General features: G+C 37.4%; 1 non-coding gene across 1 annotated transcript; it reads right to left on the reverse strand.

Moving 5' to 3' along the window:
- Positions 1-593: 593 nt before the first annotated feature.
- Positions 594-700, reverse strand: LOC128294825 (small nucleolar RNA R71). Its single transcript, XR_008285132.1, has one exon. It is a non-coding gene; the product is annotated as a small nucleolar RNA R71 (small nucleolar RNA).
- Between the last annotated feature and the right edge of the window lie 10,525 nt (positions 701-11,225).

Below are 11,225 nucleotides of genomic sequence, written 5' to 3' on the forward strand. Positions count from 1 at the left end.
CTTGGCAGGTTTTTATAGTTTATGACTAGAAGAAACCCGTCAGGACCATTACTTTTTGACGAAGAAATCGATCGTACAGTTCGTAGAAACCAAAGAGAAATAACGCGAAGCTTAAGATCACAAAGAACGAGCAAGAAAACGATACTCAACCCCCAAGTGAAGAGATGGCTGAAAATCAAGGCAATCAGCTACCTCCTGCAATTGCGGTTAATCAAAATCCTGCTCCACGCACTATGTATGATTGTGCTAAACCTTCTTTAATAGGAACTGAATCAAGCATAGTTAAACCTGCTGTAGCTGCAAATACTTTCGAATTAAAACCTAACACTATTCAAATGATACAACAATTTGTTCAATTTGATGGTTTGCAGGATGAGGATCCCAACGCTCATTTAGCCAACTTCTTAGAACTATGCGATACATTTAAAATTAATGGCGTTTCTGATGATGCCATACGTCTTTGGTTGTTTCCCTTTTCATTGAGGAACAAACCTAAACAGTGGTTGAACTCATTACCACGAGGGTCAATTACTACTTGGGAACAAATGACCGAAAAATTCTTACTAAAATACTTTTCACCGGATAAAACGGCTAAATTACGTACTGATATCTCTTCTTTTGTGCAGATGGATTTAGAAACCCTCTACGATGCATGGGAGAGATACAAGGACTTACTGAGAAGGTGCCCCCACCATGGGTTACCGTTTTGGCTCCAAGTTCAAACATTCCACAATGGTCTGAATCCTTCGACTCGGCAAATGGTTGACGCAGCTGCTGGCGGAACCATCAATAATAAAACACCTAAAGATGCCTATGAGTTTATTGAGGAGATGTCATTGAATAACTATCAGTGGCAAGTTATGAGGACAAAGCCAACAAAAACAGCCAGTGTTTATAACGTCGATTCGGTCACCATGCTCTCTAATCAGGTAGAACTCTTAAATAAAAAGATTGATGATTTTCTTAGTTCTTCACAGGTTCACTCAGAAATGTAGTGCAAAGCAAGTAGCAGTGGAACAAGCCATCCGAAATATCAACCTTATGCCCATAACATGGATAACGAGAAACTAAACTACATGGGTAATAATCCTTGACCTCAAAACAATCCATTTAGTAACACTTACAATGCAGGTTGGAGGAACCATCCCAATTTCTCGTGGGGAGGCTAAGGAAATCAAAGACCACAATATTCTCTAGGTTTTTAGCAACCACCCTACCAACAGGAGAAGAAGCCGAACTTAGAAGCGATGCTCTCAAAGTTTACATCGGTGTCAGAAACCCGTTTTCAGAACACTGAGACAGCACTTAAAAATCAACAAACGTCGATCCAAGGGCTCAAAACTCAGATTGGCCAGCTGTCCAAACTGATCTCGGAAAGACCACTAGGAAGTTTACTTAGTAACACCAAATCAAAAGAGCATGTCAAAGCAGTTACACTACGGAGTGGGAAAGTGTTAGCGAAAGGAGGGAAGAAAAACCCAAAATAGTGACAAACTAGTACCGGAGGAATATAAACCACCAGTTCCATATCCAGCAAAATTGAAAAAAAATCGCATTGATGCACAATTCGGTAAGTTCCTTGAACTTTTTAAGCAATTACATATCAATTTACCTTTTGTTGAAGCCATTTTGCAGATGCCTACATATGCAAAATTTTTGAAGGAGCTTCTAATAAATAAAAGGAAGTTCGAGGACTTATCTAAAGTAGAACTCAACGAGAAGTGCTCGGCCATACTCCAAAACAAGCTGTCAACCAAATTAAAAGATCCAAGATGTAACGGCCCAAGTTTCAGTGGTATCGGAACAGTGGTTCGGGATCACTAAATCTGACATGTGAGTTTAGATATTAGTAAGTAAATGCTAAGTGTGGTTTTAGAAATAATTTTTAATTAGTGAAATTATGAATTAAAAGAAATTTGTAGATTAAATGAGATAAAAATGAGGTATTGAGACCTCAAATTTAGAAACCGAGCCATAAATATTTTTAGAAATATTTATGGAGTGTTAATAAGTTAGAATTAAATTTTCGATAAGAAATTTTAAGGTTTCGATAGTCAATCGGGTAAAAAGGACTAAATTGAATTAAGTGCAAAATTGTAAAATGTGATTAAATAGCTCTAATAATTATTAAAGGAGGAATAAATAGGCAATTAAACATTTAATTGGGCTGGACAGCAGGTGTGTGCTGGAAAATAAAAAAATCAAGAGTGAACAAGGGGCAAAATTGGAATTGGGTAATTATTAAATTGTAAAATATGATATATTAGGTAAAAATCTAGAGTTTTCTTCAATTTTCTTCATCTTCTCTAGAAAAAACACCATTTAAGGGTTCTTTTAAGCTGGTCTCTCATATTTCTATTACATGTAAGCTCAATTCTTGATTATTTCTTGTGATTTTTGTGATTTTGAGGCTTTTGCAACTAGGTCCTAATATCTAATTCAATAGTTTTTGCTTTTATGAATATTTTAGAAAGTTACCATGAGTAAGTGCTGAAAGTTTATGATGATTTATCATGGAATGAAGGTTTTAATTTCATTATATGATGATTTTATGAAGAGATTTGCATAGAAATTTATTTTAGGACCTAATTGTGAAAGTTAATGGAATTAGGGTTTTGTGTTGAAGCTTGGAATGTCAAAGGATGTGAAGTAGTTTGTAGTGTTTAGATAAAATGATATTTGAAAGGAATTAGTTGGATTGATGAATAAATTGAATAGGGACTAAATTGTAAAAATTGAAAAGTTTGGGGTAATTGTGAAATTTTGAAAATTAAGGGCATAAATTGTGAAATAGAATGGAATTGAAATAGATGCTAATGGAGGAATGATTTTATAATTATAGATCAAGAAAACGAAGTGAATCGTGGGAAGGAGAAAATTCAAGAATAGTCCCTGAATTTCTATGACTTTTGCAAATTAGCCCAGGTAAGTTCATATGGCAAAGTTCGATGTTTGATATGAAAATCTTATGATTGCTAAAGTATTTTATTGTAGATGAATATTATCAAATTGTATTAACTAATGAATAATGTGTAACTAAAAGAACAAATGAGTTGGAACAATGGTTTGAGTGCTTTCATTTTCTGACCATAATAAATTGACGGAAAAGATATGATATATGTTTCCGTATAAGACCATAGCCGGGCTATGGCATCGGTACAATATGATACGCTTTTCCCGTATAAGACCATAGCTGGGTTATGGCATCGGTGTGATGTGATAATGTGATTCCGTATAAGACCATATCTGGGATATGGCATCGGTATGATATGTAATCCGTGTAAGACCATGGCAGGGCTATGGCTTCGGTGTGTGATGTGTGACAATATGAAAGTCCATGGTCTACTATGGCAATGTAATAATGAAGCACTCAACTCCATTATTTTTCCTTAATTTGACAATGTAAATAAATAAGAAATGGGCCCAAAAGAATTACGTTCGTGAATTGTATCATGAAAATCATTCAAATGAGTTTATTAATGAAGTTGTGATTTGCAAGATGAAATATTTTAACTAATACATATATAATTGTGTACAGTGTTCGGTAAGATATATGTTATTATGCCTATGAGCTTACTAAGCTTCTATAAGCTTACTTGTGTATGTGATATGTTTTGTAGATTGACTTATATACATACGGAGGATCGGATCTACATCAAAGGTCACACTATCCAAATTTACTCCGTTAGATTTTGTTAAATAACTTTTTGGTTTATATGGCATGTATAGGATTTGATTTAGTAATGTAATTATATGAATAATTAAGTATGCAAACTATCTTGAATGTGATGTTTTGTGATTGGAAAATGATATACTTGTTTTAGCTTGAAATAATTGTTTGGTTGAAAATTTTTAAGTATAAATGTTATATAATATGGCTTGTGAAAATTACCTTAAAAAGGGGTGGCAAATTGGCTTAAATCAAGCCTACATGGTGCCATACGGTTAGGGGACACGGGCATGCCTTACTTCCTTGTAAGAAACGCAATAACCTCCTAACTATTACACGGCCTTGACACACGGACATGTCATTTGGTCGTGGGCACACGGGCATGTTCCAGGCCACACAGACGTGTCCCAAGCTACACGGGCGTGTGCCCCTATCTTCAAGGAAAATTTTCCAAACTTCCCGATTTAGTCTCAAATCACCTCTAAAACATATATAGGGCCCCGTAGCCCATATTAAGGACTTTAAGATGAAATTTGATAAGAATCGATTTGAAATGTAAAGTTTATGACTCGATTTTGTATAAATGTTAGTGTATAAGTCTGGTAATGCCTCGTAGCCCTATTCCGGTGACGGCTTGGGGTTTGGGGTGTTACACAGGAAGTTTTACTATCCCTTGCTTAATTGGTAGTCTGAATGTTGAAAAAGCACTAGCTGATTTAGGCGCTAGCATTAATTTGATGCCATATAAAATGTTCAAACAACTTGGTCTTGGAGAACCTAAACCTACTAGGATGAGTATTCAATTAGCCGATAGATCTGTTATGTAAGGCCTAAATTTTGGGATTTCTATGATTTTCAATAAATTTTGGAAATTCTGTGTTTTAATTGTCTGTAGTGGGTCTAAGTATGTCAGAGGGCCTTTAAAAGGGCCCAAGAGTAAATCCAATTCGAGGCAATTCTTGAATTCCTAATTTTAGAAAGAGAGAGTACTGGCATTGAGGGCTTTTAGATTAAAGATGGTAAAATAGGGCACAGGGGACCTGTGGTAAATTTCCATGTGACGCCATATAAGGTATAGGGGGAGTGGCGTGTAGTTGTTCAGGGGGGAGCCAAGGTTCGAGCCACAAGGTAAGCAAATAGGGTATTTATTTTTTTGTGAACAAAAAGGGGATGTGATGGAACTCAAGGGGGAACTCTGTTAGGGGGAGTTAAAGCTGGTAAAGGGATTGAGTAAGTATAAGATAAGGGAGGAAATTTAGGAGCTGATCAAGGAGCAAGAGTTGGCCAGCCAAGGGTCTTTAGCATAGGAAATTCGGCTAGGTCTATTGGGAGTTGTAATTTCGGCATTTGGGGAAAAGTTGTGCCGTTTCTGAAAATTATTTTTTCTTCTTCTTTTCTCCTCTTTTCATCTATTTTGTCTTCTTCTTCTTTCCCTTTATAGCCGAATCTTTCTACCATTCTACCCAACTCCACTTCCTTACTATTTGTTTCTAAGCCCTATAGCTGATTGCCATAAAAGTCAAAATCTCGAAAGCCTGTTTTTCTTCTGTGCCTATTTCTCCTAGCCAAACCCTCTCATCCTCTAAACCCCAAAGTCCTTTCGACAAAACCACTGCAAAACTCTCATCTTTCATCTTTCTCTTCAGTATTTCAAAAAGCCGGAAACCCCATAGTCTTAGGGGCATAGCCGAATCTTTAGACCTTTAAAAATTGGATTTCTGCTAACATTTGAGGGGTTAGATCTACATCAGAATCGAATAGGAACTAAAGTGGAATCGTTGATTGAAGGAACCGGTGGTAAGTTTTCGAATCTATTCCTTATTTCGGGTTTTAGAAAAGCCGAAACCCCTAGAGGCTTAGGGAGGCTGTCGATTGGGCCCTATGGCTCTTAGGGTTGTGACAATTGTTTTATTGTGATGATAGTGTGATCTAGAGGCTGCTGATCAGAGGCTTGGGCAAGTGGAACAACTGGATCTAAACCTAGTCGCTAGATTCGGGAAAAGGTAGGATCTCTAGTGCCTAAAGTGTTGATGGTCGACTTTTGGGTAAGGAGTTTTGTATACAAGTTGTTATGGATTCATAGTTAACGTATTGGTAACTAACTGTAGGCAAGTGGTGTGTCTGGAACTCGTCAGTGTTTCGTCGCAAACAGGTGTGTAAACGACACTCACTTATAGACTAGATCGGTAAAAGTTGAAAAGCCGAAATGCCGAAAAGTCGGTATTTTGGGACTTGCGAGCGTGCGAGCACTCATAAGATGGTTTGAATTGCTATTCCTGGTAATCTCAAGTGATAGGATTACAGAGTGCGTAATTTCGTGCACTTCGGCATATTTAGGCTTAATGGGCCGAAAATGGGATAATGGGCCAACGGGCCCAATTCGATAAGAACGCTCGGTAAGTGTTTCTGTTGATGCGATAATGGCTGTAGTATGTATGTAAACCCTAAAATAGGTAAATTTACTAAAATACCCTAAGTATGAAAGTTACCATTATACCTCTAGATGCAAAATGACCATTATACCCTTAGGGTTGATTTTGACTGAAATGCATGATATTCTGATTCTGTTTGTTGTATTCCATGACATGTATATCTGTTGCATGGGGTATGGGTTATAATGATGGAGGAAGTGTTCTGGTGGCTCTGCCACAACTATTTGTTCTGGTGGCTCTGCCACAAATATCTATTTCTGGTGGCCCTGTCACAATTATCTGTATCTGGTGACTCTGTCACAATATCTGTTCTGGCAGCCATGCTGCATACTTGTGATGTGTAGACAGATGGGTGGGTCGAGTAGTCTCCCCACATGGTGTAAGGTTGGCACGAGGGTGTATACGGATGGATATGGGTTGGGTTTTCTGCATACATGATATCTATTCTGTTTCTGTTATGGGCCTATGGGCTTCATTCTGAATTCTGTATAGGGCTAAGGCCCAACTTAATCTGTTTCTATAGTTTGAACTGATCTGGACTATGGTTGGGTTAATTTACACACTGAGTTTCCCAAACTCACCCCTTAATTTTATCCATGCAGGTAACCCCCAACCATAGTGGACTTAGAGCTGTGAAGGATTTGGAGTGGCCAAACATACTGTAAAACTTGATTTTCTTCTTATAATTTAATTAGTTTTCATTTACTTTCATGATTTGGGTTTTAAGTTGTAATAAGGTCGCTTTAATGATTTTAAATGGTTTTCTATGTTTTACTAGAATAGGTATGATATTATCTTAATCGCTGAAACTGATTAGTTTTAGGGCGTACTTTCAAAAACAGTAATTGATTTTAAAATATCACGACAACAAAGCAAAACTTCCACAACGAAAACGTTTTCCAAAATTAATCATTTTTCTTAAACTAGACTTAATTGAATTGGTTTCCTAAGAACATACACTAAGTTAAGGTGTGGCAATGGTGGTGTGCATGTCTAGGATTGGATCCAAAGGGAGCTTGGTACTTAAGCAGTCTGATGGACTCACCTCCTCTTTTCCGGTATCCTACCTGGTGCACAGCTTCCATTCACTTTAACTTAAAATGAAAATACTCTTAACGCTAAGAAAGATTTTAGATAAAACATGAGTTTTTCTGTAACGCTTCAACGTAACACGCTGAATTCAATCATAAAGTCTGGGCCGGGTTTAGGGTGTTACATGTTAAATATCCTAGGGGTATTATAGAAGGCGTACTCGTAAAAGTAGATAAATTCATATTTCCTGTTGATTTTGTTTGTGCTTGACATGAATGAAGATGTGGAAGTACCCTTAATTTTAGGGCACCCATTTTTAGCCATTGCTAGGGCTGTAATCGATGTGGTTGACGATAAATTGGTACTTAGAGTAGGTGACGAGGGGATTATCTTTAAAATTTACGATACTATGAGATTCTCTAGGGAACAGGATGATTCATGTTATTTTATTGACTCTATTGATCATATTACTCAAGATTCTTTTCAGGAAATTGTATAGAAGGAGACGACGAAACCGTATCTAGCTCAAGGCGAGGAGACAAGTGAGGAACCTAATGACCATTCGTCAAGACAAGTAGAATATGAGGGCATTAATATAAACGATGAACTTAAGCAAAAACCCTCTATTGAGGAGCCTCCCAAAATGGAACTTAAACTGTGACAGCCCAAAATTGACCCTAGTCGGAATGTGGTTTCGAGACCACAAAACCGAGGCATAAAAATAATTAAAATTTATTTTGATGCCTATAATATGTGTGCTCATGTATGACATTTTATGATGATTGATTTAGTGTTATAAGGGTGAATTCCACAAGAAAGGACTTAGTAGTGAACTTTGAAAGTATGATAGGAAATGTGTGATGACTAATTAAAGCATGCATGCAAAATAATGGACTTGCATGTCAAATTCCCCTTTATAGGTGGTGGCCGCCATGACAAGGGAGGATGGGCTAAACATGTCATGAAACATGTTTTGTTGGTGCATTAGGGTGAAATAATAAACAAAGGTGTATGGGTGATAAAAAATGAAAAAAAAATGTGTGTGAGTGTGGTAATCCCCCTTGCCGTGAGTTGAGAAAGAAGGAAGAAAAAATTTGTTGTGTTCTTCCTTTCTCATCCTTTGGCCGAAAAATCATAAGGAGGAAGAAAGAGGATTTTTGCTTCATGCTTGGTTTAGAAGAGATCTAGAAGGTGATTTGGCTAAATTGGCATCAAGATTAAGGTATGTATGAGGTTGTGTTAGGAGTTTCATGCATGTTTTGGTTGCTAACTTGATGTGCATGTTAGCCATGGCTCAAATCTTTGTTATGCCATGGAAATGGTATTTGGCCAAAGTTGTTATGGTGATAAAGCCATTGCATGCTAAGTGTGAAGCTTGATGATGATGCATGCAATGATGGATTGTCTACTCTTGAGTAAGATTTTGAGTTTTCTTTTTGTGTTTAACCATGATTGAAGTTGAAAGGAGCATGATTGTCATATTCGGCCATGATGCATTCATGAGCATGGTTCATGCTTCTTGCATGTTAGTTAAAATTTGTATTTTGGATGGCTATGGACACCTTGAAATTCGCCATGCTCATATATGTATATATATGTTTGCACATGATGTTTTGGCTATGAAGTAAGTGATGAATATGTTCGTTTAAAGAAGAAGATGTTGAAGAATGCTTGTGAAATTGCAAGCACATTCGCCTAGCACACATATGAGTGCTTGATGTTATATTATAAGTTTTGAGCTACAATATGCAAAGCATTAACTAGTAAAATGCATGCTGTTTTTGTGTGGTATTAAGTGCATAATTGGCCTCAACATGGACATGTATATTCGGCCTAAGGTAGCCTATTGATGGCCTTAGCTTTTCCTTGATGCTCGAATGAATTGTATTGAATTGCTTGATGTAGTATAAAATGTGCATGACCATTGTGTATTCAAGCTAAAGAGTGGCCATATGACCATTTAAACTCCTTGTCATATTCGCCATAAGCTAGCACAATGAGGTTTTAATAAATTGAATTTGTTTGAATTAGCTCAAGAGCTAAGAGGGCCACAATTGGACAAGGGGAAGGAAAAAGTGATCGAATAGCCGTAAAAGCCGTTCGACAACATCCGAGGTAAGTCCTCAAGAAGTGACCTTACTTGAATTATGTGGAATGAAATATGGATGTATTGATCATTGATTTATGTGTGTATGAGTATTGAATGATACCGGGCTAAGTCCGAAGGCGATTATGCTAGTGATTAAAATTGTGTTTGAGCCTTAGTAACGAAAATGAAATATGTATGTCCAATGATTATTGATGTATGTGTGCATGAGAAATTGAATGATATCCGGGCTAAGCCCAAGACAATTATGCTGGAAATTATAACCGGGTTAAGACCGAAGGCAATTGTGCTAGTAGCTATATCCGGGCTAAGACCGAAGGCATTCGTGCAAGTTGTTAAATCCGGGCTAAGACCGAAGGCATTTGTGCAAATCGTGATATCCGGTTAAGTCCGTGAGGCCTTGGTGCGGGTTACCATAACCGGGCTATGTCCAAGGCGATTGAGCAGTAGCGACATCCGGTTAAACTCGAAGGTATGTGATTTGAAAATTATAAGCTTGCTGGAAAATTTCAGCTAATGCACTTGTGAAATTTCCCAATGACAAGGTAAGTGCGGTGTGTGCTGCGGCGCTAGGAGTAGAGCGTATAAATATCCGCTCCTATGATGGAACGAGTTATCGGCCTTAATGAAGCCGTTATTTGTGTATGAACATAAGAGTTGGGATGGTGAAGTAAGTATGATTATGTGAATGTGCATTAATGAAATGATGCATTTGGTTATGTGAATGTATTGCTTTAATTAAAGCTGATTATATTCCTTGAGACTTACTAAGCATAAAAATGCTTACCCCGTTGCTTTGGCTCTCTGTTTTATAGATTTCGCTCGATAGCAATCGGATTCGGGATCAATAAAGTCAAGTCATCCACACTATCAACGCCTCTATTTTGGTATAAATTTTGGTTGAACTTTGAAATGGCATGTATAGGACTACCCCTTGTTGGTTTAAAAATGTGGCGATGTATATGTATACGGCCATGCGAAAATGGCTCGAAAAAGGAAGCATGAACTTAGACTATTTGTGGTTTGAATGTATATATATGGTGTCATGATGTGATTATGGATTGGAAATGGGAGTGTTGGTCACATGATCAGCCATTGGTATGGTTAAAATGATCATATGTGAACCTATGTATGGCAAGACTAGTTGGTTGATGGAGACTACAAAAATAGATAAGACCTACCTTAAAACAGATGCTGTCAGCTGCAGTGACGTGAATGTGAAAAATCACCAAAAATTGTAGGAATGGTATTAAATAGTGAATAAGCTATGTAAATGAACCTTGATGAGTCTATTTTCATATGGAAGAAGCGAAATGGTCATAGGAGTTACATGTTAAGAGATATTGAAGCTATTGTGAAACAGGGCCAGAACGGTTTCTGGGTCCCCTGTCGCAACTTTAAAATTTACTATAAATTATCCAGAAAGAATTAGGAGACATACCTTATATGTACAGATTCCATTTTGAGTCTAGTTTCATTAGAAACAAACAGCACCAACATTAAAGCCCTGTACAGAGAGATATTCAAGTTATACCGCGCGAAGGTCAGAGCAGTCGATCCCTGTAACATGGGTGACTTTAACTAATAAACTGTACCAATTGGCCCGACCAAAATTCTAGAAATAAATCCATGGATGGATATATGAGTCTAAATTCAGGAAAATTTACGAAACCAGTTTCGAGTTTTGAAACTCAAGATATGATTTTTAAAGCGCGGTGGCGCAGTCTTTCAGCCTGACTGGAAATGTCAAATTGGTGGGCAAAACATGTGAACTTGGCTTGTTAACCCTCGTGTCCGACACGGCGATGGTCTCGGGTTGAGGTGTTACAAATAAAATTGTAACACCTAACTCGTGACCGTCGCCGATGTCAATGAATTAACAACAAATCTCTCAAGGTACCAACCAATTTGACATTACCGGTCAGGCTGGAAAAACTGCGTCACGTCATGTCAAACATATGTTCAAAACTGATTTGAATTTCTG

This window comes from Gossypium arboreum, chromosome 6 (assembly GCF_025698485.1).
Source record: "Gossypium arboreum isolate Shixiya-1 chromosome 6, ASM2569848v2, whole genome shotgun sequence".
NCBI classification, from domain to species: Eukaryota; Viridiplantae; Streptophyta; class Magnoliopsida; order Malvales; family Malvaceae; genus Gossypium; species Gossypium arboreum.